The 27026-nt window shown below is 51.1% G+C and overlaps 1 long non-coding RNA gene across 1 annotated transcript; it reads right to left on the bottom strand.

The window, feature by feature from the left end:
* Nucleotides 1-354: 354 nt before the first annotated feature.
* Nucleotides 355-11329, bottom strand: LOC139705690 (uncharacterized). Its single transcript, XR_011707502.1, has 4 exons — nucleotides 11245-11329; nucleotides 2152-2230; nucleotides 1685-1754; nucleotides 355-832 (listed from the first exon to the last, which is right to left on the bottom strand). It is a non-coding gene; the product is annotated as an uncharacterized lncRNA (long non-coding RNA).
* Nucleotides 11330-27026: the final 15697 nt, after the last annotated feature.

The following is a 27026-nucleotide window of genomic DNA, read 5'->3' as shown; positions in this document are numbered from 1 at the left end:
GTCCCTCTGCAGCTCCCTCCTCCTGCCCCCGCCACCTCCATCCCGGCTCCCTGGCCCCCACCACCACTCCGTGTGGGCGCCTGGGGCTTGGTGGTTGTGTGTCTGGGGCTCGGCGACAAGGTGCACTTGGGTGTGTGTGTGTTTCGGGATGGCACAGCTGCCCCTCCTCGGGAAGCAGCTTAGCCAGAAATGCCAGCGGCAGAGACAATTGTGCGGGTGGGTGCTGAGCCCAGAGCTGGCGGAGCCCGCAGGCAGGCAGAGAAGCACCACACAAGAAATTGATTCCATTAAAAAGTAATCTTAAATTTAATAAAAGTTATGATTTGATTATAGCCACAGAACCTACAGGCAAGAGGGAAGGGGGTGGTGGATTCTAGTGATGGATAAACAGAAAGAAAAAAAAAAAAAAAACAAGATGAGAGCAGGGAGGGGGGAAGAGAGAGAAAGATGCTTAGGTTTGGATGGATGAGAGGATGGGAAGACCTGGGGGTGGGGAACGAGACCATTTTTTTCTCCCTCACATGGAAGAAAAAAACCTGTGGCTGGTTTCCAAAGAGGAAGCCAAGTGAGGAGCGAGTGGGGAGGCTGGAGCAGCTCTCAGGAGATGGAGAAGCTGGAGGAGGCTGGGTGTGAGGCAAGGCCGAGGCTAGGTAGATGCGCTGGAGGATGGTCTTGAGCCCCGCGGAGGAACACGCAGCCTCAATTTAGCGGTCAGACAGGTAGAGCTGAGCTTCCGTTGGAGGGCAGCCTCTTTCTAGCAGTGTGACTGAGAACCTCTCAGAACCTCGGTTTCTTCATCTGCTAACTGGAGCGCTGAAGATAGCCCATACCCCTGAAGGTGGTCACCAGGAAGAAAGGAATTATGTTGGTACAGTATCTGGGGTCTTCTAAGTGTCCCATAAATGGTAACTCCCTTCCTGATTCTCCCCCATTGGAAGTCATTACCCCAAGCACTGCTTTCTTCCATTTCTTTGCACATATTGGTTTATTTTACTTTTTCCTTTTCTTCTTTTAGCAACCGAGGGGGCACTGAGTGCCTTTCATCCCCAATCTCAACCTGAAGGCTGGTTCTACTAGGTATTCTTGCTCCTTTGTCCATCCCCTGGGGCTATTGGCAAGGCACCCTAGGGCCCACTTCCATTGTGGGTTAAGGGACCATAAAGGGGACACATTCACTGCTCAATTCCTCACTCTCTGTCCTGCCTTTTCTCTCTCCGGCTCAGCCCAGGATCATGCTCAGGCACAGAACTGAAGCTGTCCTGACCCTGGAGAGGAAGGCATTGGGTGAGATGGCCCAGGTCTAGCCTCTCAGCCACTGAAGTCAGGTGGAGCTGGACAGAGCACTGGGCTTTCAAACTCCTGTCTGTCCCTTCCCGCCAGCTCAGGCCTTGCTGTGAGGCTGATGGGGTGGGCACTGGGGCCTACAGGGTCAGCACTACACCCTGTGAGTGGGCCTGGGCAGGAAGCCAGGATGTCACTGTGAGATGCTAAGTGAGGCGATGGCCAGATCTCAGCTTCCCCAGCGCCCAGGAATCGGGAACCAGGAAATACAGTCAAGGGAACACGGGAAATCACTTTAGGGATAACTCAACCAGTCTGGCTCAGTCCTTCCTTCCCCATCTGGACTGTTTTTAGAAAAGTATTTCTAGGGCTGGGGATGTGGCTCAAGTGGTAGCACGCTCACCTGTCATGCATGCAGCCCGGGTTCGATCCTCAGCACCACATACAAACAAAGATGTTGTGTCCGCCAATAACTAAATAAATAAATAAGTATTTAAAAAAAAAAAAGGATATGAGGTAGAGGGAATAGTATTTAAAAAAAAAAAAAAAAAAGAAAGAAAGAAAGAAAAGTATTTCTACCTGGATTCACTCTTGCCCTTTGGCCTGTGGAGACATCTACTGTCAGAGACACTGAGGAAGGTAGGACTGGGGGTATTGGCTCCTTTCTTTTACTGAGGAAGAAACTGAGCTCAGAAAGGGTGAGCTATGGGCTGGGATGCAGCTCAGCAGTAGAGTACTTGCCTAGCATGTCTGAGATCCTGAGTTCCATCCCTAGCACCACAAATACATAAACAAATAGGGCAAGCTACTTCCCTCAGGCCCACAACCTCCCCAAACCATCATAACTACATCTACCACAGGCCTCGTCACCTGCCGCTCAGCTCCACTCTTGCCAGGTTGAACAGCATCCAGACACCTCACTGCTCTTTCAAGGATCCTCTTCTTTCTCCTGGGCAGAGACCAAGAGTATGAAAGGCAGTGGCTGGGGTGGAGAGACCATCTAGAGAAAGGTCCCAGTGGAGGCTGTCTTCTGCATGACATTCACTAATAAATCAGTCTCCCAGGCCTCTCCTCAGACCTGCTCTTCCATGATGAATGCAGAAGGGGATTCAGGAGGGAAAGAAAGCTAGCATTGGTCAAGAGCCTACTGTGTGCCAGGCCCATCCATGCTGAAGGCTTGGCCCAAAAGACACCATTAGATCCTTACGATAGCTTTGTGAGGCAGCCGTTATGTGTTCCTTGGCAGTTAAGGAAACAGAAGCTCAGAGAGGTTAAGAGACTTAACCAAGTTCATACAGAAAGAAAGCGGCAGAGCCAGGATTTGAACTGAATATGTCTGAATGGACAACCCATGCTCTCTCCACCCTGATTGTCTTTTGTCTCTAGTTCAGCCCGTGGGAGAGAGGGCTCCTTCACAGGGAAAAGCCTTCACTTTGAAAGCATTATCTTTCAAAATGAAAAATTCATACACATTTTAAGCCAGGAATCTCTCTTCTAGGAATGAATCCTCAAGAAACACTCATACATGTGCACAGAGTATATTCAATGCTCTTGTTTACAATGGCGAAAACTCAGAAACAAATTACACGTCCATCAGTAAAAGAATGGATAAATAAATCAAATTAACATATAACTATAAGAAAAGAAGAGTTAGGCCAGGCACAGTGGTGCATAATTATAATCCCAGCTACTGAGGAGGCTGAGGCAGGAGGATCACAAGTTCAAGGCCAGGCTGAGCAACATTTGCCAGATCCTGTCTCAGAATAAAAAAAAACAAAAGGGCTAGGGATGTAGCTCAGTGGTAGAGTATTTGCCTAGCATGTGGGAGGCCCTGGGGTCAGTCTCCACTATTAGGGGGAAAAAAAACGACAGACTGGCCACCGCACCCAGCTTAGGTATATTTTATATGTACAAATACATTAGAAGTCTGCTATTACTATTATTATTATTGTTATTACCTCCAGGCATTGAACTAAGGGTCATTCAACCACTGAGCCATATCCCCAGCCCTATTTTGTATTTTATTTCGAGACAGGGTCTTGCTGAGTTGCTTAGCGCCTTGCTGTTGCTGAGGCTGGTTTTGAACTCATGATCCTCCTGTCTCAGCTTCCCTACCCGCTGAGATTACAGGCATGTGCCACCATGCTCAGCTAAGGCTGTATCGTATTTATGCAGTATTTTTTGTTTTGTTTGTTTGTTTTAAAGACATCAGTAGTTGCCCAGTGAAGGAAGTGGGGTAATGAGTCTCCCAGGCACCAGGAACAAGACCTTCTACCCTCTCTGTCTTTCCTTAGGGTCCTGTCCTCCCTTTCACCCCTGAGGATTCCCAGTGCAGACATAACAGTGTGCGTGGGACCAGGGAAGGGAGTTTCTTATCAGTTCTGGACACTGCTTCCTCCCGTGGCCTCCACCCCACCTGGCACCCCCAAGAGCTCCTCTCATTAGGTTTATAACTAAAGAGGGTTCAGCACATCTTGCCACTAGAGGGTGAGGGGGCCAGCGGGGCTTGCCCTCTCTGGGCTGCATCTCATAACGTGTTGGAGTTGTGCAACCTGAACCACTTAGTTCTGCCATCTGTCTCTCGTGTTTATCCCTGAGATTTACATACTGTACCTCAGATGGAATCTGGGAACATCCAATAAGGAAGGGGTTGAGTTAGGGGAGGAGTTCCAGTACATGCAACAAGAGGGGGAGGTTGAATGTTTTCGCTTGTCTTTAAAGATCTGTCTTGGAATTCAGTTGACATCATAGGATCTATTAGTATAGATGTCTGTTGCAACTGTTCGCTGACCGGATAAACTCCAACTGACTTTGTCTTCCTCTCCACCCCATTTAGACCCACACCCTGCACAGACAAGGGGCTCCTATAGACTACTACTATTATACAGATAACCAAGTGAGCAGCAACAAGGTCTTCCCCATCTCAGATTGGCCTCTCAGAAAAACATTTTTGGCTGTGTTCTTTTCAATAAACTCTGATATTCCTGCTTCACTGCTAAGTGTCAGCTCAGTATTGATCCTAATGGACACCTTCTGCCACATACACTCCTGCTTTCCCATCAAACTCAGTCTTTACCCCTGTAGTCGTTTCTCTCTCTGGGTTGCTCTTCTCTCCACTTATTTCTCTAAAGCTGACTTAGAGTCTCTTGGATGCAAGCAACAGAAAATCAGCTCAAACTGGTTTAAGCTTTTATACTCCCATAATTAAAAAGCTCAGGAATAGACTTCAGGCATAGCTGGATCCAGGCACTCAGATGATGTCATCTGACATCTGCCTCTCTGACTTGGGCCTGCTCTCCTTTGGAGATAGCATTACTCTCTGGTAGCCCCACTCCAAATAATCTAAGCATGGGAGGCTTAAATCTTCCATGTGACAAACCAAACAGAAAGAAACACCCTTTTCCCAGTAGTTCAGCAAAAGATTCAGTGCTGATGTCATTGGATCAATTTCTATTGAATCACAGTGGCCTGGGGATGACAGGCACAAATTGACATACGGTCTCGGTCTCGTGTCCACCCTGGGGTTTGAGGTAAGGTCAGGAAGGTCAGCCCTCTCTGAATAGACACTGGGAAGGGAGTTCCCTAGAGAAGGACTGCTCCCCAGAAGAAGGGAGATGAAAGTGGATGGCAAACTGAAGGGACTGTCTGAGACACCAGCTCTGGGGAGATCTTCACCTCTCTCTCTCTCTCTCTCTCTCTGGTACCAGGATTGAACCCGGGAGCGTTTAACCACTAAGCCACATCTCCAGCCCTTTTTATATTTTATTTAGAGACAGGGTCTCCCTGAATTGCTCAGGGCCTCCCTAAATTGCTGAGGTTGGCTTTGAATTTGTGATCCTCCTGCCTCAGCCTCCCAAGCTGCTGGGATGACAGGCGTGTGCCACAATGCCCAGCTCAGTTTTCTGTTGTGAAAACTGGGTGTGCAGTGTCCAGATCTGATTCTCTGCTCGTGGGACTCTAGTGGCCTGGCTTCTTCTCACAGCCTTGGGCACATGGTCTGGATTAACGCAGCTCCCAGGTATTTCCTGACACCTGCATTCTCACTATTCTGCTCCCAGTGGAGACTCTGGGGTGTGGATGGGTTGAGGAGGGAGAAGAGAGAAAGTAGGAGACAGATGGAGCTGGCACCAGTGCACACCTGCAATCTCAGTGGCATGAGGATTGCAAGTCTGAGAACAGCCTGGGAAACACAGTCTCTTTCACAAAATAAAAATCAAAAACAGGGCTGGGGATGTGGCTCAGTGGGAGAGCACTTGCCTAGTATGTGTGAGGCACTGGGTTCAATCCTCAGCACCGCATAAAAGTAAATAAAATAAAGGTATTGTGTCTACGACTAAAAAAAAAAAATCAAAAAGGGCTGGAGATGTGGCTCAGGGGTAGAGGACCCCTAGATTCAATCTCGAGTATTGAAAGAGAGGGAAGGAGAGAGAGAGGAGAGCAACAGAGACAGAGGGAGGCAGGCAGGCAGAAGCTCTAGAGCAAACCCCCAGGGCTGCGCTGGTCCCGGCCACCTCAGGCCAACTTCCCCTCCCTGCTCATGTCCCCCAGCCTGTGGGTGGCACGTGATGGCTTAGCTGTGCCATCCCCCTGGCTGGGCTGGGCTCCAGGCCCCTGCTGCCTTGCCAGGGTATCATTATCCCCTTTCTGCAGCTCCTGTCACCTGGAGGTTCTTTCTTCCCTCCAGCCCACACACCAAACCTGCGCACAGGTGCTCCTTGCTCACCTCCTGCCCGGCTTCCGTCTCCTCCTCCTTGCTGCCCTTTTCAGAGCTCTTTCACTGCCACATGGCCAGGGCCTCTGCCCCTGGGGCGCTGTGCCACCCTAGCCCTGTTCTCACCTCCCGTTCTTTCCCTCTGACTGGATTCTCTAAAGAAAGCCCAGGCCTCTGCTTCAAGGATCTTCCTTTTTCTCTGTGGCGGACAGAAGTAGAAGAGGTCCAGGGGCTAGGGCTGTGGCTCAGCAGTAGAGTGCTCGCCTAGCTCATGCGAGGCCCTGGGTTCAATCCTCAGCACCACATAAGAATAAATAAATGGAATGAAGGTATTGGGTCCAACTACAACTAAAAAAATAAATATTAAACAAAAAAAGTAGAGGAGGTCGGAAGAGGTTCAAGAAAGGTGGCAGAGAGCCGGGGTCCAGTGGGCATGCCTGTAATCTAAACAGCTCAGAAGGCTGAGGCAGAAGGATTGTTAAGTTGGAGGCCAGCCTCAGCCACTTAGTGAGGATGTAAGCAACCTAGTGGTTGCTTTTTTTTTTTTTAATATTTTTTTTTAAGTTGTAAATGGACACAATATCTTTTTTTAAATGTATTTATTTTCATGTGGTGCTGAGGATTGAACCCAGTGCCTCACACCCATGAGGCAAGCGCTCTACCACAAAGCCCCAGCCCCAGCCCCTAGTGGTTGCCTTTAAAAAGGGCTGAGGATATGGCTTAGTGGTTAAGTGCCCTTGGGTTTAATTCCTAATACCAAAAAAAAAAAAAAAAAAAAAAAAAGAGCTGGGGGTGGGGGGGAGGGGAGAGAGAGAGAGGTGGCAGAGATACCCAGGAGGTGTTGGGCAAAGTGAGATGCCTGATCCCCCAATAAAAACTGGGCATCCCTCTGGGGTCCAGTCCAATGTATCCACGAACTTCCCACAGCTCCAGATTTGCTGCTCCTCTGCAGTTATCCCTTACTCAAGGCTTCTGAACTCCTCATTCTCCCTCAGTCCCTGGTCTAAGTCTAACTGAGAAATGCCACCTGGGTTTTAGGAGACAGCAAGAGGTTTGAGAGCTGCCTGCAGCTCACCTTGGCCAAATACTCCCCCGCCCCCACCCTGGGCTCCTTAGTTGCTCAATAGTGAAGACACTGAAACCAGAGCAAGGATGTAAATCCTAGCACACCCCACCATCTCTCACCCAGCGACCACGGCAGACATTGCTAATCAATAATGGCACTCTCTTCTAGGCAGCTCCTACTTATCATTCCACATTAGCCTGTGACTCGAAGCTTCTTTGTCACTCCTGGATTGGCAGATCTGAGAGAGAGAGAGAGAGGGCCCTTTGCATACTCACAGTAAAGAATTCTTGGGGCCTGACTGAATCAATATCGCTTCCTCCATTTCCCACTTCTCCCTCCAGCTCATTCTTTTGATTATCCCCAGCCCTCTCTCTCTCTCTCTCTCTCTCCCATCTTGCTGTGTTTTCAGGTTTCCACGGCTGAGTCCGCGTAAGCCCTAGATGATGTCTGGGTCTCCAAGGTTCTGTTTACTGTCAATCAACTTCAGGTTCCTTGAAAGTTACATTTTAAAGGCAGTCACACTTACATGTGTTGGGTGGTTCCGTGGCATTGGCTCGGGGGAGGTGGTGAAAGAGAGAGCAGAGATAGTCAGAGGAGGTACAGGAGGGACAAGACCAGAGAAATGTTGAGATAAGAGAGCCGCAGACAGAGGGGTAGAATTAAATTTATGTATCAAGGTCATCCTGGTAGGAATGGGGAGGAGAAGTTTGAATGGAATTTTTCCTGAAACCCCAAGGTCACAGTGGGAAGGAGGCTCAGGTTGAACCTATAAAGCAAAGGACAGAGAACACATAAAAATTAGTAGCTTAACTGACAAACATGAAAGGAAGAAAGGGCTACTTTGGTAGGGGGAACTATCAAGAGTTGCCATAATGAGATGGACGGAACAGTGCTTCCTGAGGGTCAAAGCAACCACAAGTGATTGATAGAGGAGTTTGGTAGGAAAGGTAGGCATTGGCCAGCAGCCAATTAGAGGCTTAGCGCAAAGCCTGACCCAGGTTGCAGGACATGGCCTAGCCCATCAGAACTGCCCCGAGCAGTTACAGAATTTCAGGAAATGCTGCCCACTTTATCTGAGGGGCATGTGCACTTGTGGGGCATGTGCACTTGTGGGGCATGTACAAAGGCCCATAAGTTAGAAGAGTGACCACAAGCCAGGTATAGTGGCACATGCCTGTAATCCCAACAGCTCAGGAGGCTGAGAAAGGGGATCACAAGTTCAAAGCCAGCCTCAGCAATTTAGCCAGGCCCTGAGCAACTTATTGAGACCCTGTCTCTAAATAAAAATAAAGAGCTGAGAGTGGTAGCACACGCCTGTAATCCCAGCAATTTGGGAGGCTGAGACAGGAGGATCTCAATTCAAAGCTGGCCTCAGCAATGGCGAGGCACTAAGCAACTCAGCAAGACCTTGTCTTTAAATAAAATACAAAATAGGACTGGGGGTGTGGCTCAGTGGTCAAGCACCCTTGGGTTCAATCCTGGTATCAAAAAAGAAAAAAAAAAAAGAAGTGACTACAAAAAAGCTCCCTAATCTACAGGCCTGGGTTTAAATTCCAGCTCATCCGCTTACTAACTGTAAGATTCTAATCTCAGTTTCTCATCCAAAATCAAAAAGACCCTAAGTCTTTGGGTCATTTTGAAGGTGGTTTGTGTGTGCATGTGTGCACACGTGTGTGTGGTACGAGGGATTGAACCTAGGGGTGCTCTGCCATTGAACTACATTCCCAGCCCTCACTAAGTTGCTGAGGCTGACCTCAAACTTGTGATTCTCCTGCCTCATACTCATCAGTAGCTGGGATTATAGGCACACACCACTGCACACAGGCTGAGTTTTTTATTTTTTCCTGGTTCTGAAAATGGAACCCAGGATGTTTACATGATAGGAAAGTGCTCTACCCCTGAGCTACTCCCCCAGCCTTCATTGTATTAAATAAGAATGCACATGAAATGCTCAGCAGTGTCACATATATCAACCACATATACATACATATACAAATATGGTATATATGTGTGTGTATATATACACACACACACACACATATGATATATATGCATATATATCATATATACATATACACTGCACACACATCAGGTACTGGTTTATGAGTACATGTTTACCAACTTGAAGGGTGGGATCCTTCAACATCATCTCCTTCTGATATGATAGATAAATTTTGTCTAAACCAAAAAGGCTTCAATGCAAAATGCCTGCTCTTGGGAATTATTCATGGTATAGGAAGAGCTGAACAGCTTCCTAAGGGCCTAGGAGGATAGGATTATTTTTCCCTAGGATGTAAAGCCGGATGTGCCAGGAAAACACTGGCTGAAAATGACCCAAATATGGTAAGAAGAGAGAAGGGCAAGTTCTCAAGTCAATATTTCTTTTTTTTTTCTTCTTCTTCTTTTTTTTTTTTCTTTTTTCCTGGAGGTACTGGTAATTGAACCCAGGGTCTATGCATAAGCTAAGCAAAGGCTCTACCACTAAGCTATCTCTCTAGCCCCAGTCTTATCTCCCCTGCAATCCTGCTATGGGAGGGCCCCTTCCAAGCCCACCATCAGGCCCGCCCAGCCCCTAGCCCCCAAAGGAAATGGAAAGGCAAACAGGACTTCTGCTGCTGCCCCTGGGAGACTGCCACAGCAGACAGCCTGTTTGGGGTCAGCAAGGGTCAGCCAGGCCTGCAGGCCGGCAGTCAGGGCAGTCAGGATGCTAGTCATTAGGGACAAGAATCTAGGGATGAGGCTGATGGGCAGCTTCCCAGAGCCCCTGCAGCAGTCCTCTCTGCTGCCACCGGGAGGTTTGAACTGAGGGTGGCCAGGAACAGGAGCCAGAGATGGTCTGACCCCTTGTGTTGTGCCCACTGACTTTGGCACAAGGGCAGAGTACAAGCCCAAATCAGTGCAGGAGGAAACCCAAGTCTCCCAGCAGGTCACTACCCTGGGACATGCGGAGTGTGCACTTAAATTTGGGAACACTGTTGCTTTCAAGCTGCCGCCTCAGTGGTGGGCCATACGCTCAGGCTGTTAGCACAGGGGTTAAGAGGAAAAGACTGTGGAATCAGACAGACCTGAATTCCAGTCCCAGCTTTGCCATTTACTACTGGGACCCAGGACCAACTCTACGAGCAATCTGTGCCTCAGTTTCCTTACTTTTAAATTAGGGATGATAAAAGTGATTTCCTGACAGGACTGAGAATAATATATATGTATTGTTTAGTCCAGGTTTGGCACCCAGGAAATACTTGAAAAATGTTAACCAATCTTCTTTTCATTAATTTCTATGGTCCATGAGGCCCCCAGAATGCACTCTGACTGAGCTGTTCCACAATTCCCATCAGAATGCTGTAGGGCCAGGCGCTGTGGCGCACGCCTGTGATCCCCACAACTTGGGAGGCTAAGACAGGAGGATCGCAAGTTCAAAACCAGCCTCAGCAATGGTGAGGCCCTAAGAAACTCAGTGAGACCCTGTTTCTAATAAAATACAAAATAGGACTAGGGATGTGGCTCAGTGGTTGAGTGCCCCTGGGTTCAATCCCCAGTACCGCCCCCCCGCCAAAAAAAAAAAAAAAAAAGAAATGCTGTAGGACCCAGTAGGGAAGTAAATCTCACTGAAATACAGTATAGTCTGGTCCTTCTGCCATCCTGAGGATGTGGCCCTGGACTGCCACAGATGAGTTAGAGTGTCCTTTTGGGCTACTGTAGAACCCATTTCCCATGGTTACTTGGTTGCACAGCTGGAAACACAAGCAGATCTCAGATGTTCAAACTCCTGGGCCTGCTTTGGCCTCTGTCCTGGCCAGGATCCAGGAGGAGGCAGAGGGTTGGGAACAGATGCTTGATCAGCTTTGCCCAAAATGGCCCTCTTCCCATCCATCCCTGGGAAGCAGAGCAACTGGATACCCTCAGGGGATATGACCCCAACCTGTTGAGGGGTTGGGAGGGTTCCCTAGATTTTAGTCCTGACCCTGGATGGTCAGAACTGGCCTTCTGGGAGGCAGCCCACACTTCTCCAAGCCATTGCCTAGAAAGTGGGAAGACAGCAATCACTCCTGGAGAAAGACCCCAGACCATCTTTGTTAGGGACCTTAGTTCAAGAGCTCCCTGGTAGTGTTCTCCTCCCTCCCACCCGTTCCACCCCCCACCCCTTGCCTTCTTTCTCTTCAGGAACAGACTGGGTTCCTGTGTTTACCTGTGGGTGCAGGGCTGCTGGGTCTGGGCATTTGTTTGTATGTGGGTCCTTCCTTGTCCCCACCCAGAGGATGCCTGAGCCGGATTGTATATTTCCGGAGTTGCCTACTTGAATCACAAGCTTTTATTTTTAGAAGATTACAAATGCGAGGGCTGGGAGGAGAGGACAGGGGGCCCAGAGATGGAGCGGAGGATGAAGTTTAGGGGTCTGGACATGGTGAATATGGAACAGGAGTGGAGCGAGGCCCAAGGGGAGTAAATGGGATGATGGAAAAAAAAACAAGGTGAGGATGTGGGGGTGGTCTCAGCCTCCCAGTGCCCTGAGGGCCCTGAGCCTGGATCAGAGCCTTCACCCGGGCTGGGGAGTCAGTGGAGGGGGCCGGGTCAGGGGTCACCTCTCTGGCATGTAGCTGGATCCCCAGGGAGGCTGAGGAGCCTGGGAAAGAGACTGAGAAAGTTGCTCCCCTCCCCCTTCCCCAGAGGCCTTTGAGACTGGGAGAGTAGCTTCCTGTGTGGACAACTCCTTGGTCCCCTGGGCTGGGGACGTCTTAACCCTTCTGGTGCTGGTATCAGAGAAAACAGAGAGTACACACATGTTCTTGCAGGCGTGGCCCAAATACTGTGTCCCATGAAAGCAGCAGTCCTCTTACTCTTCCTGCTCCATGGTGCTCATCCCACATGCAGAACTCTAAGCCCTAGCTGCAGGGGTTCCACTGATTCTCTCCTCTCAGAGCACAGGAGGGAAATGGGCTTCCTTCATTCTAGGATGGGAGGAGGACACAAACCAGAACTCAGGGCTTGTGGTGTTAGGAAGCCTCCATCCTGCAATGAGTGGGGGTTCCAGGTTGACAGGAAATGAGCCTTCAAGTCCAGAGGCCTGGTTTGTATTTCTGTCTCTGTGTGTGACCTTGGAGAGTTCCTAAGGTCTCTGGGATTCAGTTGCTGCCTCTGAAAAAACATGACAAAATCAAACAAAAGATAGTCTGGAGCCATAAGGAACAGAGAAAGGATGTCTTTTGGTCCTTCCTTCCCTGAAGTCCCCTGACCAAGACAGCTCCAAGTTCACAGACTTCAGGGCTTTCCTCTCCTTCTGCTGCATGAAGGCAAGAAGCCATTTGCTTCCTCCACCCCGAATAAATATGCCAACCACACACATGGTTTCCAACAAGCTTATGAAAAACAAATAAATAGACAAATGATCCACCTTGACCTCAGGATGCAATGTCTTTCTTTTTCCATTGTCTCCTTAAAAGCACTAGACTAAGCCGGGCACAGTGGTGCACACCTGTAATCCCAGCAGTCTGGGAGGCTGAGGCAGGAGGATCACAAGTTCAAGGCCAGACTCAGCAAAGCAAGGTGCTAAGCAACTCAGGGAGACCCTGTCTCTAAATAAAATACAAAATAAGGCAGGGGGTGTGGCTCAGTGGTCGAGTGCCCTTGAGTTCAATCCCTGGTAACCACCCTCCTCCAAAAAAAAGAGCACTAGACTACAGATGAGAACTAGCCTGGGTTCAAGTTCTGACTGATACTTGCCAGTTGTGAGTCTTGGGAGTCACATTGCCCCTCCAAGCTCCAATTCCTTTTATCTGTAAAACTGAAGTCAGAACTAAAACAACAACTACCTTATGATAAAACAACTACCTATGGTAAATCCAGAAAGCCTTTGTAAGCTCTGACGTTGAGACAGGGACTGAACAGCTCCCATCTCTAGTATCAAAGTGATATGCAAAAGCAAGTAGTACTGCTGTCAGTGACATTGTTTTCAGTGCTAGACCTAGTCCAGGGGAGTAGATTGTGGGTTTCTGAGGCTAAGGAGGCTTGATAGATGTGTGACCTTAGGCAAGTTTCTTAACCTCTCTAAGCCTCCGTTTTTCTCATCTGCAAATTGAGGCTTCTAATAATACCCACAGCCAAGGGTTGCAGGAGTGTAAATGAGAGAGTACACATAAATGTGAACTCCATAAATAGTGGCTATTGTTATTTCCACATCCCCATGAACTCCTCCAGCAGCGTTCCCCCACCCTCCCACCTGGAGGTAGTGACTGCACCCATTCCTTCCTTGCACATGACAGATATTCCCAGCTTTCTCCTTTGGCCTCCTTTGGATGAAGATGTATCTCCCAGAAGCTGCCTGCCTCACAGCCCTGAAAAAAAAAAAAAAGAGCAGGAGTGAGTGTTGCTGAGGGGAGGACACAGGCTTAGGGTGTTGTGAAGTGACAGAGGACTCAGAAGTTGACCGCTGGCACCCGCCCCTCAGCCTCTTGGAATCAGGTGGCTCAGCCTGCCAGGCGGGGCACATAGATGTTGGGAGCTGCTTATCAGGTTAGAGCGGAGCTGCTGTCTCTGGCTGTCTCTGCACATTACCCGACCCATCCGTCCCGCTCTCCTGCGCGCCCTGCCTGCCCCCAGCTCTGCCTGCGCTAACTAGTTAATTGGATCTTGGCTAACCTGGTTATGGGCCAAGTCAGCCAGCTCCTCTGCCTCCAGAAGCATGGTGGGGGAGGGGCAGGGCGCAGGGCATATGTGTACGTGAGCATGTGTGTTTGTGTGTAAAAGCCTGTCTTTGAGACCCAATTCCAAGCCTCCTGAGATCCTGGGAACCCATAGAGACTGAATCATGGAGCCTGAGGGAAGCCCAGAGCACTCTGCCCCACAGTGAGATTTGGGAGCACTGAATCACAAGACCCTTTAAGAAGCCCAATTCTGGGGCCGGGGTGTGGCTCAGTGGTAGAGTGCTTGCCTGGCATGCGTGAGGCACTGGGTTTTTTCCCCTGCACCACATAAAAACAAACAAATAAAATCATAATGGTATGGTGTCCACCTACAACTAAAAAAAAAATACAATTAAAAAAAAAAAAAAAGCCATGACATAGTCTACATGACCTGGACAGGTGGGGTGGGGACTGAGCCTCAGTTTCCGCCTCTGTAAAAATGGGGATTATAAACATCATCACTTCGGGTGGGGCGTGAGGCAGGGAACACCCACGTCAGTGCTTGGCCCTTAGTAGGCGCTCTGTAAATTACAACTGATCGCCATCATCATTTGTTATGCTGGGTTTCTGCCGCTTCCCGGGATCCTGGGTGGAGGTAGGAGGGACCTCGGGTGGGGGTGGAGAGCCTTTCATTCACAGTTCCTTGCAGGTGTTTCCTCTGAGGCCCGACTCCAATCTCCTCAATTGTTCTTTATGCAAATGCTATGCTAATGATCGCGTCAGCGCACCCCTGTGCCCAGCGCGAGGTGAAGGGTGGGCTGAGTCGCCGGGTTTCCCTTTGGCCAAGTCCGTCCTCATCCCCCTGCAAAGAGGAGCCGGTGCTGGTCCTCCTCCACTACACCAGTCCTCAGGGCAGAGAAGGAGAGACCCCGATGGAGAGAGAAACAAAAAAGTCCCCAGTCTTCGGACAGCCTCGTCATCGCCATAATCATCAACATCAAAAAGGCCTTTGGAAACGTCAGATTTTTCTCCGCCCTGTGCAGGCTACTCTATAATTATAGAGGCCCAGCCCCCGGCCCTCCCTCAGGGAGCTGGAGCTGGGTGGAAGGTAGGGAGGAGTCGGAGGAGAGGGAGAGCTAACAGGCTCTGTTTGCTAACCCGGCAAGTGGCCATTCTTCTAGTTCCCTGGCCAAGGCCCATGCTCAGGCCTCCCCATGGCCCCAGCTCTGGGTGGACCGAGGGCTCACAGTAAAGCGGGGAGACAGCAATTATGAACGTGATCCCAGCACTGCTTGTCCCCGCCCTGTTTTCACTTTCTTCCCAGCCGGTGACTTTTCACCTCTTTGTCTTGTGTCTTCAACTATAAAATGGGTTTATGATTCCGGCCTCTCCAGGTTACTGTGAGAATTACATTAATCCTCTAAGTTTCATGAAAGTCAATCCTAAATGGTGAATACAACTATAGCAGAGGAAAGGTGTCATGGTGTCTTGGTGTCATGGCCCATATTAGCAGGGTGGTCCAATATAGCCTGTCCCTACTTGGCACCCGGACACTTGATGTGAGATCAGTTTCCGGAACCAAGGTAAACATAATAAAATCAAATGGTGTGTGTCCTGTGGGTTTGAGACTGGGTCTCCACAGATGTTGAACTGGCCCTCTAAATTTGTAGAACAAGATTTACAGTTGAACCTTAATCTTATCACTGTCTTCTAGCTGTTTCAAAGTTGGAGATTGTGGGGTGATACTGTAGTCTCAAGTGCAGCCACAGGTGAGGGGTACTGATGAGGCCACTGTGGACCAGCGCAGACCCTGCCCTGGAGACATAATAGGCACTCGATAATACAAATGGGATGGACCAGAGAGAAAGCCCTGAGGATACTGCCAAATAACCAATTGTGCAAGCAGCAGTCGGCAGTAATTAGACCAAGAAGGACAGTCAGTTATTAATATCAGACACGTGGCAGGGTTAACGGCCATTGAGGGTGGGGATAATGAAGAGAGTGTTACTTCCCACACCTTCAGGGCTTTCCTCCCTGATGTTAGGGCCTTCTTCTAAAGAGTGCAGGTCAGCATCACATGCCCTCATGGCCTCAGGCTCCTGTTGCCCTCGAGGTGCCCCATGAGATCTCTGCCTTAGTGCCCCATAGTTAGGTCCCTCACCTCTCCCACTCCTCCCTCCCTCCTAGAACCCCCACAATGCTTTATCTGTACATCCCTCACATTTTGATGACTATCTGTATGGAGCCCAAATTAGAGTTCTTTACACCCAAGCCTTATCTCCCCTGTGGGATTCTAAACTCCTCCAGGATGGGATTTATCCTCTGCCCACTGCTGTATGGCAGAGGTGAGAGTGGAGTCCCATGCTGTAAGGGATGTTTAACGTGTTTGTCGAAATGGAGGATTCAAGTGAGGAGGAGAGGGGGAGTGAGAGGAATGGAAAGGAGAGGAAGGAGACAGTGACAGAGAAAGAAAGAAGGCTAACTCAAAGAAGAGAAAGGAGGGAAGGGAAGGGAGGGGAGAGAAGAAGGAAGCAAGAAAAAAGGGAGGAAGAGATAAAGGGCAAACAGTGAGGCAGCCATGCTGTTGTCTGGGTAGGATTATAAGCCAACACTGCCTTATGAGCTTATAGTCTATTTGGAAAGATAAGGTGGCCACAAACACAGCTCTGTCCTCCTACCCCTTGTTGGCTGAGGCCAGCTGTGTGTCCTTGGCCTGTACCTGCTCTCTGTCCTGTGGACCCAAGCACCCCTCACTTATTGGCTCCCCTTGGCAACCCGGCCCTGAGGAGGCACTCCTGGGTGCCATCCAGGGGGTGGGGGCTGAGCAGGAGCCATGTCAAGCCAGGGAGCAGAGCCAGGAAGGAGTCGGCAAAGCAGATGCCGCCCCTCTCCTGCTGCCTTGATTAGAGAAATTGAGATGTTAATAATATTCTGAGATGCAAGGTGCTAATTAAAGTTAATTACTGTTTCCTTGTGAAGTAACCTCTCCTCGTGTTTACCAGGAACAAGGCTGCCAGCCGCTCCCCTGGCTCGTGCCAATCACGATGCCCAATGTTCAGCGTACCCCACACCCTCACAGGTGCCCTCAGCTGTTCCTGCCCAGCCCAAGCAAGATCTAAAGTTCCCAGGCCCTACCCCTTGGCATAGTACCAGTCTAATCTTATCAAAGAGCATGGGGACCCTTGAGCATGAGTGACCTGGAGGGCCTGGGACAGGACTAAGGCCTCAGGGGCTGGCAACCTGGGTTATGCCTCCTCCCTTCCTACAGAGTCTTTTCCTGTCTCTTTCCAGCATCTTGACCTGGAATCACGTTATTTAGAGTCTCAGTTTTCTCATCTGTAAATGGGGCCCATAATTCCTACCCTGTACTGTTGTAAGAGTCACATGGGACACTGCCTGTAAAATGCTTACCATAACCACAAAGCTGGATTTAATAAGCCTTCAATTAAAGTTAACTGTGATTATTGTTGTCTTTGTTAATAAGCATCTCCTCCCAAATCCCTCTCCTGTGTGGTCTGGCTGCAGGACTGGAGTAGGTCAGCTGAGTATAACTGTCCTTTACATATACTGGGACACCACCCCAGTACAAGGCCCATATTACCCCGCCCTGTCCTCCTTATGAAGGGCATCCTCCTTCCTAATACCCTGACACATTTTCTTCATGGCCACCTGCTTGGTCTTAGCCTCACCCAGAGAAGTAGGGAAGAGAAGAGGGAGGAGGCTAGCAATCCTCTCCCAGGAGTAGAGTTTTGTGGGTACACACACACACACACACACACACACACACACACACGGTCTCCACTCTCCTTTTCCAGGCTTCATAGGGCTTTGGGGGAGAAGCCACCCCCTTGGGATCCAAGTCAGGTTGCCATGACAACCACTGCAGGTGCACACCTCCAATCTCCTCTGCTCCCCTCCCACCCCTGTGCACACAGCCACTCTGGCCAATTCTGGGGGAGACACTATCCCTCTGATAGGAATCTCCCCACCCTCATTCTAGGCTACTTCCCCTGTCCCCTGCCTGCCTTCTCAGGAAGCCCCTTGCCTGGGGAGAGGGCAAAGGGACCAGGCTGAACCCTGTGACCAATTACTCCCTCCAACCCAGTTTCCTCTGGTGGCTTAGTGCTAATGAGTTAATATTGCCGTCACCTTTGATTTGGGAGGATGAAGGTTTCCGGAGGGGCCTCTCTGAATATAGCAGGGTAATCAGAGGGTCAGGTACCCCTGCTGGCAACAGGAGGAAGGGATTTGGAAGATGCAGATGTCCTGGCTCCTGCAGGGCTCCAGAGAAAGGAAAGGAGTCTGGAGTGACCAAGAGAGCTGTCATTTATTGAGCCCTTACAATTTCCTGTTTCTGGGCTTGGAAGGGCTAGAGGAAGGTACTTGGGCTGGGCATCCAGCCCAGATTTGGAGGTGACAATGATTTGGAGGGACACTGATGGAACCAGAGGCTCTGGGAAACCCCTAAGATTCAGTTTCTCCTGGTGGCCCCAGACCCCAATTTCAGGCTTAGCCTTGCTGAGGGCTCCCTATTCCAAGTTCAGTCTTCTTCTTCCCAAAGCCCCTGCATGAATCTTCATCCCTCTCTCCAAAGCTCTCCCATGTCTAATTCTGCCTACTTCCATCTCAGGTCTTCTTTTATTTGGTACCAGGAGTTGAACTCAGGGGCACTCAACCACTGAACCACATCTCTGGCCCCATTTTGTATTTTATTAGAGACAGGGTCTCATTGAGTTGCTTAGGGCCTCACCGTTGCTGAGGCTGGCTTTGAACTCAAGATCCTCCTATCTCAACCTCGTGAGCAGCTGGGATTACAGAGGTGCGCCACTGGGTCCAGCCCATCCCAGGTCTTCTTCAACCCCATCTCTTCCCTGGTGCTCTCCCATCCTCTCCCACCCACACTCCCCTCCTCCCAAACTCCCCTCCTCCACCCCACCACAGTCCCTGGCACCTACATCCCACTCACCTGGGCCTATTTTCCCTCTTCCTCCCTTTTCTTGTTCTGGCTGCACAATCCCCAAGCAGATTTTTTCTTTTCTTTTCTTCTCTTCTCTTTTCTTTCTTTCTTTTTCTTGTTCATGTGTGTTCGTGTGTGTGTGTGTGTGTGTGTGTGTGTTGCTGGGGAATTGAACCCAGGACTTTGTGCATACAAGGCAAGCACTCTACCAGCTGAGCTATATCCCTAGCCTCAGATATTCTTTCATTCATTCACTTAGCAAGTACTTAGGTGGTGGTAAATAAATTAAACAAGGTTCTTGAATCCCGTAAGCTTTTATTTTAGTGGGAAGAGACAAAAATTGAACAAGTAAACAAAATAGTGATCTATGAGGGATAAGGTCAGGGAAAAGGACAAAGGGAATCCTGGGATGAAGACTGAAAGGGACACCTTCCTCTCCCCTCTCCCCTACTTCCATATGGAGTTAGATTGGATTCATGGAGTATCCCTCCTGGGATCAGCTGGAGGGAGGTATAGGTTTGGCAGAGGCAGTCCCCCAGCTCATCTGTGAGTGTAGGCATGGAAGCCACTAGACCCTGTTGCTATCCTCCATTCCCACCTGCTCAGATGGACCACTTCCTCTCAGTCAACATAAAATTAGGGAGACCTTGACCTCCTTCCCACCAGCCCACACGTCTACCTCTGCACCCAACTACCAGATTTTCCAACATTTGGATTCCTGATAATGCTGAGGGGATGAGTAAGGGTCCTTGGGGAAGCTAAAGAAGGAAACTTCGGCTGGGAGTATATCTCAGTATACTTGCCTAGCATGCATGAGGCCTTGGGTTCAATTCCCAAAATGTTTTTTTTTTTTTAAGTAGGGGTTTGAAAACTCAGGCAAAAAGAAATGTGACCTGGTAAAAACACAGCCCCAGAGCCTAACAGATTCCCACAGCTGTAAGAAAGAAAATATGTATTTACTGGGAGGATTTCAGAAGCATTATGGCTAGGAAAGGGTACCTGGGGGCAGCTTTCTGAGGGTGCAGGAATTTAAAGGTTGGGCATGCAGAGGACACAGTGCAGGTGGAACAGCTCTAAACCACGTGCAGGAGTCACATGCACACTCACAAACACAGCTCAGGGACTTTGCCCTTTGCAGTGCTGCAGCCCCATGAAATATTTAGGCTTCTGGACGCTGCTCATCTCTTATTGTCCCCCTTAGCAAGTATGCTTCCCCTACATCATTTATGGCTGTCCCCTTTCCACCCCTCAGAGACCCACAGAGCAGGGAAAAACAGACCCTAGGCTATAGCAGTCTGTCCTCCAGATCTTGTAGGCAGGGGCAGAATCCAAGCCTCACCTGCTGAGCATCTATTTCCTCTTCACAGGGACACCCATTGAGTGACCATTGGGGCAAGGCAAGGGGAGGGGTCTAGGAAGAAGTCATTTGGGCACCTAAGAGTAGGGGAAAGTAGCAACAGGAGGAAGGGATTTGGAAGATGCAGATGTCCTGGCTCTTGCAGGGCTCCAAAGAAAGGAAGGGAATCTGGAGTGACCATGAGAGCAGTCATTTATTGAGCCCTTACAATTTCCTTTCCTAAGCAGTTTGTATGCATGATCATCTTAAATCCACAGGACAAATGACAAATTTAGGAGTTATTGTACTCATTTATTTTTCCTTTTTTGGTATTGGTGTTTGAACCCAGGGGCATTTTACCACTGAGCTAAATCCCTAGCTCCTCAAATCACCCCTCCCCGTTCAAATTTTGAGACAGAGTCTCACCAAGGTTGCTGAAGCTGGCCTCAAACTTGCAAACCTCCTGCCTCAGCCTCCCTTGTAGCAGGGATGACAGGGGTGGCCACCACACTGGCTTTATCTGTTAGACAATCTTTGTGGTTGGCCAGAGGTCAGGAGATTCTGAGGAAGGAGAAAAGGGAAGGTGAGTGATTCTCAAGGGAAAGCAGGAGAGAGTGAGAGAGATCTAGAACCAGAGAGACACACACAGAGATAGCATGGGTGGGGACAGGGCAGAGCAGAAAGCAGGTGAGTGTGAGAAGGCAGTGACAACTAGAGAGGCCAGTGTTAGAGTGACCCCAACCTGGTCAGTTACAACCCACCCCGTGGTGATAGAATGGGAAGAAGGTCGGAGAAGGAACTCCCACCCCTCCCCCACCCAACTCTGTCTTCACCTACCCTTCCCCCTTCACACCCCTGCATCTCCTTCCCCTCCCCCACAGTCTTCTCCGGAACAATTCTAATTAGACTAAGTGACTAAGAGGTGGTTTCAGCCGGAACAGCCAATTAGGCCTGGAATAAGGGAAAGTAGCTCCCCCAAGTCCCCCACCCCCCACCCAACCCCTCATATGCCTTTTACCCAGACCAAGTATCCTCATCCTGACTCCTCACTGCCATTCAAGCTCCCCTTGCTCCTGCTCCTCTCTCACTGCCCACTGTGCCCCATTACCTGTGTCCAGACAGCCCCTAGCCCGTCCTTAGTCCCCACCATATCCTCAGGGCCTCCCTCAGTCCACTCATGTCTTCCTGGAAGGGGGTGCCAGGGAAGAATAGGGGCCTCCTCGAAAGGCTACCTTTCTAAGTCTCATTATTTCTGATGTTACTCTCCTCATATTCTCTCTCTCTTCCTCTCCCTCCCTCCTTCCCTCTCTCCTTTTCCTCTGGCACTTATTTCTAACATCCATGGACCAGGCCTCCCGGTTGTCATGGAGACACAGTGTGCAGCTGGATGGTGAGTGTGTGAGAGGAGCTGTGTGTGCGCTCTGCAACAGGGCGGGTGGCTCTGGGAAATGTATCCATGTGTGGAAAGCATTCTTCAAGGGGACATTGGACAGGGATCCAGGTCCCCTCCCTGAAGTGAGACCCAAGCCAAGGGAGAAACTGCACAAGGACTAAACCTTTCAACACTTTGGCTATCTTCCTTTGGGTGTCTTCCTCCCCTCAGCTCCTGAAGGCCAGATGCTAAATTCTGTCCAGCCCAGGTTCTGAATTGGAGATTCTGGAGGAGCCAAATCTGTCCCTCCTGCCTAAGGAGAGGACTAGGAACCCCCAGAGTAGAGGGGGGAACAAGAGTGGACCAGATCAACCAGTCCTCGAGCAGAGTGGGGGTTAGAGGGAGGCAGCTATGGAACAGCTGGAATCAAGATTAAGCTGGGCAGATAGGCCAGCAACTCTCCAACACCATCCAGGTGATGGGTGGGGACATGTGGTTCAGCCAGTCAGGAACTCTCCTATTCAGTTTACTCAGAACTTACCCAGAAGGTTAGGAAAAGTGAGAGAAGGTCTCTTGACCTTCTGGGTAAATTCTGAGTAATTCTGGAAGCTTAGCATCTTAGTGGACTCAGGCTAAATTCTTTGCCTCTCACTTTTTAGATGCAATTTCTAGTACCTGGAATGTTCTTTTTTTGAATTCCAAACCTTCAGGTTTCTTCAGAGCTTCTCTGGCATTGCTGAGGAAAGCAGCCCCTTCCTCTACCCCACCTCCAGTTACCCTCTCTCATGTCCCACTGTTTGTTTCCTTCACAACACTTTAACACAATGTGTAATTATCTCATTTGTTTGTTTGTTTATTGTCTGTCTTCTCCACTGGAATGTATGTTTCAGGAGAGAGAAAGAGTAGGGAACCTGCCTGTCTTATTCAGTGCTTTAACTCTAGTACCTGGCACAATGCCTGCCACATAGTGTCAAATATGTGTTAAACAAGAGTGGACAAATAATTTCATTGAAGCCTCACCATAAACCTCATTATTATCTCCATTTTATAGATGAAGAAATTGATGGTCAGTCACATGCACAAAATCATGCTACTAAGGAACCGGTACAGCCAGGTTTCTTTGACCTTAGGTATAATGGAAGGAAGTAGAGATCATCTTAACCAACTTGAAGTATACCTGGTTCCTATTGTCTGTCTCTCCACTTCCCATCCAGGCATTCCCAGAGAAACTTGGGGCAGGAACAGGAAGAAGATTGAATCTATAAAGAATGTAAATCTGACCTTTCTTTCAGAGGCTTGGAATCCTTCAACAGCCCTCCCCTTCTCTCAATCCTTAGGTTGACTAGCAGGTCATTCTAGTCTGGCCCAGGTTATTCTCTAACTTTTCTTGCTCTCCTGAGCCACTCCACCTTCTTCTCCACCTCCAGGTCCTTGCACACATATTCCTTCCACCTGAAATGCCGATTCCTTCATTAGTGAGCTTTCTCCCATGTGCCTTTCAAAATGCAATTCTGGCACCACCCCTTCCAGGAAGTCTTCTGGACTCTGGAGGAGGCAACTCCTTTGGTTCTTCAGCTGGAATTTCCGGCTTAAGGCAGGGCTGAACACATGGTGTGGTCATTGTTTACCTGTCTGCCTTTCCCATAGAGATTGTGTGTCATTCTTGGGGTGTCCCAGTACCCTGTGCTGGTCTGGCATGAGGGAAGGGCTCAGGAAATGTTTGTAGAATGAGTAAATGAATCAGGGTCATGATTCTTCTGGTACCCAGTTGGCCACACCCAACCTCCCCCCCCCCAACTCTCTTGAACCCTGACATCTTTTTCTGGGCTTAGCACTATTAGGAAGGGCTCCTCACCCTCCACTTTCTGATCAAGTCAGGGATGGGGATGATGTGAGCCCTTCCCAGCTGACTGCTTCACGGATTAAGGTTAAGGGTGGGTCACCATGTACACTGGTAGGAGGAGGATTTGTGATTCTGTAGCTGGAGGGTTGGTGGGGGGCACACACAGGGTTGCAGGCTGGGGGGGGGGGCTAACCTAATCTTTGGCGAATCAGAGGCCGCCAAGGTGGCCTTTGCCTTTCCATCGTCCTCCCTACCCATCTCCCTTCCAACACCAAGCTCGCGGTGTGCCTGCTCTCACTGTGTCTTCTTCATCGCCCCTCACGCCACCCCGGCCTGGTCCCTACCCACTGCACACAGAACCACGTCTCTCCAAAAGTAGCAGGGGGGACTCGGTGTGAGCTCCAGGTCCCGAGATGCCTTGCGTCCCGGAATGATGAAGGGGCGCCAGCGACGCCCGCGGTCCCCACAGTAGATCCGGGTTTACACGGAGGCTCATCCGGGATTAGTCCCTGCGCTCAGCTAATCCCAGTGGCTGGAGCGACCCCGGGGTCCGGGAGCTAGGCCCACGCAGCGCGGGCCGGGGGAGAGAGGGCGCCTGCTGGGCGGAAGGGCGCGGGGCGGGAGAAGGAGGCGCGCCCGGGAAGGCGGGGCCGGGAACCTGCTAATCCGGTCTCTGTTCTCCGGCCTCTCCGGAGCCGGTGTTTACCCCGGAGCCGGACCGGACCGAGAAGGCCGGAAGAGGGGAGGGGAGCACAATCAGAGACCCGGGCTGAGACCTTTTCGGTTCGCTTCCCCGAAACCGACTTCCAACCCTCGTTCCTGAGCGTGGGAGGAAGCGACAGACAGACAGATGTCTCCCGCCCCTTCTCCCATACAGTTCCGCAATTCTTACGCGTTGCCAGAGGAGCGGGAAGTGATACACCAGGGAACGACAGAAGGGCCCCAGTCCCCACCAGCATGACCTAGGAGGGCGACCTATGGGAGAAAGCAGCACAGCATAATCCTCCCCAGCGTCCCCCCATCCCTGGTCTGCACCTGAGCTCGGTGCGGATGGAGCCCCCGGAGCGGGCGGGGCCCAGCAGATGGGGTAGATGTCACTTTGAGGTACACGAACTAGGTTTGTCCTCAGTCTGCGTCCTCTCGCCCCCATGCCCCAGGCACCGATTAACCCCAGCTTGGGTCTGTCCCTTCTCTCCCTCGTGTCCCCCCAGTCCTCTTCAAGCCCCCCAACCCAGACTTAGCTTCATTCTCCCCGGGACGCAGACCCGAGGGCCTGGAAGAAGTGGAGTGGGGTCCGGTTTTCACACTTTTATTGTAAAGCTCGGGAATAATTACACGGGTCTTTCATTGACAGCTCAGCAAACAAACCGGAAACGAACCGAACCGGAGGGGGTAGGGGCGGTGCCTGCGCATGCTCGCGGCGAGGGGGGAGGTCAGAGAAAGAGAAAGACAGAAAGAGACAGAAATCATTACAAATCAACGGGATTGTGCTCGCAGCGCCAGGGATGGGGATGGAGTGGGGGCGGGGCGGGGGCCCTTCCCGGGAGGAGCGAGGCGGTGGGAAGTGGCACGAACCAAGAGAAACACGACCCCAAAGTGGGCACCCGACGCGCCCAAAACCCCCCTCCCCGACCTCCCTCCCCGACACACGAGAGAGACACGGCCCCCCTCCCCACTCAGATAACCCGAGGAGACACAGTCTCCCCCTCCCCATGGGCAGACATACCCGCCCGGAACCCCATGGGCGAGACACAGTCCCCCCTCCCAGAGAAGTCCCGCATGGAGACGCCCCCTAAGAGACCTTCTCACAGCCAACACAAGCCCTCCCAACGCCCGGAGACAACCCCCACCCAGGGAAGAAATGGCTCCAGAGGCCCCGCCCTCGGGAGAGAGAGGTATCCCAGAGCCCCTAGGAGAAAAGACAACTCAGAGATGCCCAGCCTCATCCCAAAGTGCTGCAGGGCAAAGACACCCCCCATGGGAGAGATGGGGGGAGGGCCAGAAACATCCCTTTTCGGGCGCATCAGAGATAGCCCCCTTCCCTGGGAAGAGAGTTGGCCCAAGACTGACTTGTCTCAAGTGCTCCCAGGAACTCTGGGAGAAAAACAGGCTCCCCAAGAGCCTGAGTAGGGAGGGAGACATGCTCCCATGGCCCCCAGCAGGAATACAAGTCCCCCAGAGACTCCCAAGGGGAGACATAGGGGCTAGGGAGCCCCCAGAGGTCAGGGCTGCCCAGAGACACTCCCTGCCCCATGAGATGCTTCAGGGACTCTAGGAGAGAAATTTGTCCCCATATATTCTTCCTCTACCAAGAGATATGCTCTGAAGTAGGGGGATGGGAACCAACTAGGTCCCCTCTAGGAAGACACTGACTGGGTCAGGCTGGGTTTGAGGGAGGTCTCCTCTGGCCAAATGTCGCCTATTTGTACATAAAACTGTACAGCGACACAAGGCATTGGGAGGGGCTTCACAGACCTAGGACCAACCTAGTCCCCAGTGCTGTCACCCATCCCCTGCCCACCTTTGGTTTCACCTCTTGAGTGCCCAGGTGGTAACAGACTCAGAACCCTGACCCCAACCAGGGGGCCGGGGCTCTGCCTTGGTCTGTGGGAAGGACTTCTGTGTGCTTCTCAGCCCTCCCAGCCATCTGGGCTACCCCCTTCCTTCTGGCTTCTCCATTGTGCAAAATGCTCCTCTGCCCTTCCACTCAGTGCTCAGGAGTTTTCCAAGGCCAGGGCAGGGGACCAGGCCTCAGAGGCTTCCAACAGGAGTCCACTGACCTGAGGAATGCCTCTTGTCTGGACCACCCTCTCCACCAAGCAAACAGGCCTCATACAATCTTTTTGCCTGAATCCAGAATTCCAGGACCCAGGACAGCCCTCGAGGCCTCAGCCCCACCAAATGGGCACCTCATGCTACCAACTCTACCACTATTGCACCTGCCCCGTTTGTGCAGGGGAAAGGGGCTGTCTCTTTAACAAGCCCCCAGCCCACTTTCTGGGCCTCCCCCAGGGAAAGGAGCCTTTGGCCAACCCCTAGACCTGGCTGCTGCCACCCCAGCCCACTCTACCCACTACCCTCCATAGAAGGGCTGTGGAGGCCGGGGCCACCAGCCTAACAATGCTCTCCTTCCCAGCACTGTTACCCCAAACCAAGTGAGGGGTAAGGGGGACAGAGAATAGGGTGATTCTATAGCCCCCTGGCTTTTCTGGGGTGGGGTCTCTGGAGTTACAGGAGTAAAGACCCCAGCAGCACAGCTCCCAAAGGCACCAGATGACCCAGCAGCCTGTACCCTCCCCTCCCACACTTGGGCCACCCCTGCCCCAAGCTTAGACTAAGTCAAGCAAGGGCCATACCCCTGAGTCTCCAGCCTCCCAGCCTGGGCCCCTGGGAAGCCGGAGAGCTATGGGCCAAGGCAGTGGGGGTTTCTGGAAGGAAGAGGGGCTGAGGCTTTGAGATGGCCACAGTGGGAGATGGGGGCTCTGCAGGATGCCGCTCACACCCTGGCCCCCTGAGGTGAAGAAAAGAACCCCACCTCATCATGGCTGACTGGGCTTCTCTGCCCCCCAACTCCCCTCCCCCTCCCTCATGGGACCTCTGACCTTGGTGAAGGGAAGCCCAACTGGAAGAAGGGGGCCTGGAGCCCAGGGTGCCCTGAGGCAGCCCTTCCCACCCCCTGAGATCAAGGCAATGGTGGTTTTACAGGCTGACGGGTCAGTCATGGCAGGGGCTGGGGGTTGAGAGGCAGGGAGGGGGCAGGGTGCAGGCCCCCCCCATATTGGAGGCAGCTACCAGCCACCCCCTGAGCAAACCTTCCTGCTCCCAACTCACCCAACCAGGCCA

This window comes from Marmota flaviventris, chromosome 5 (genome assembly GCF_047511675.1).
Source record: "Marmota flaviventris isolate mMarFla1 chromosome 5, mMarFla1.hap1, whole genome shotgun sequence".
Classification (NCBI taxonomy): Eukaryota; Metazoa; Chordata; class Mammalia; order Rodentia; family Sciuridae; genus Marmota; species Marmota flaviventris.
Note: the sequence above shows the minus strand (reverse complement) of the source record. Positions and strands in the feature narration are given on the sequence as shown.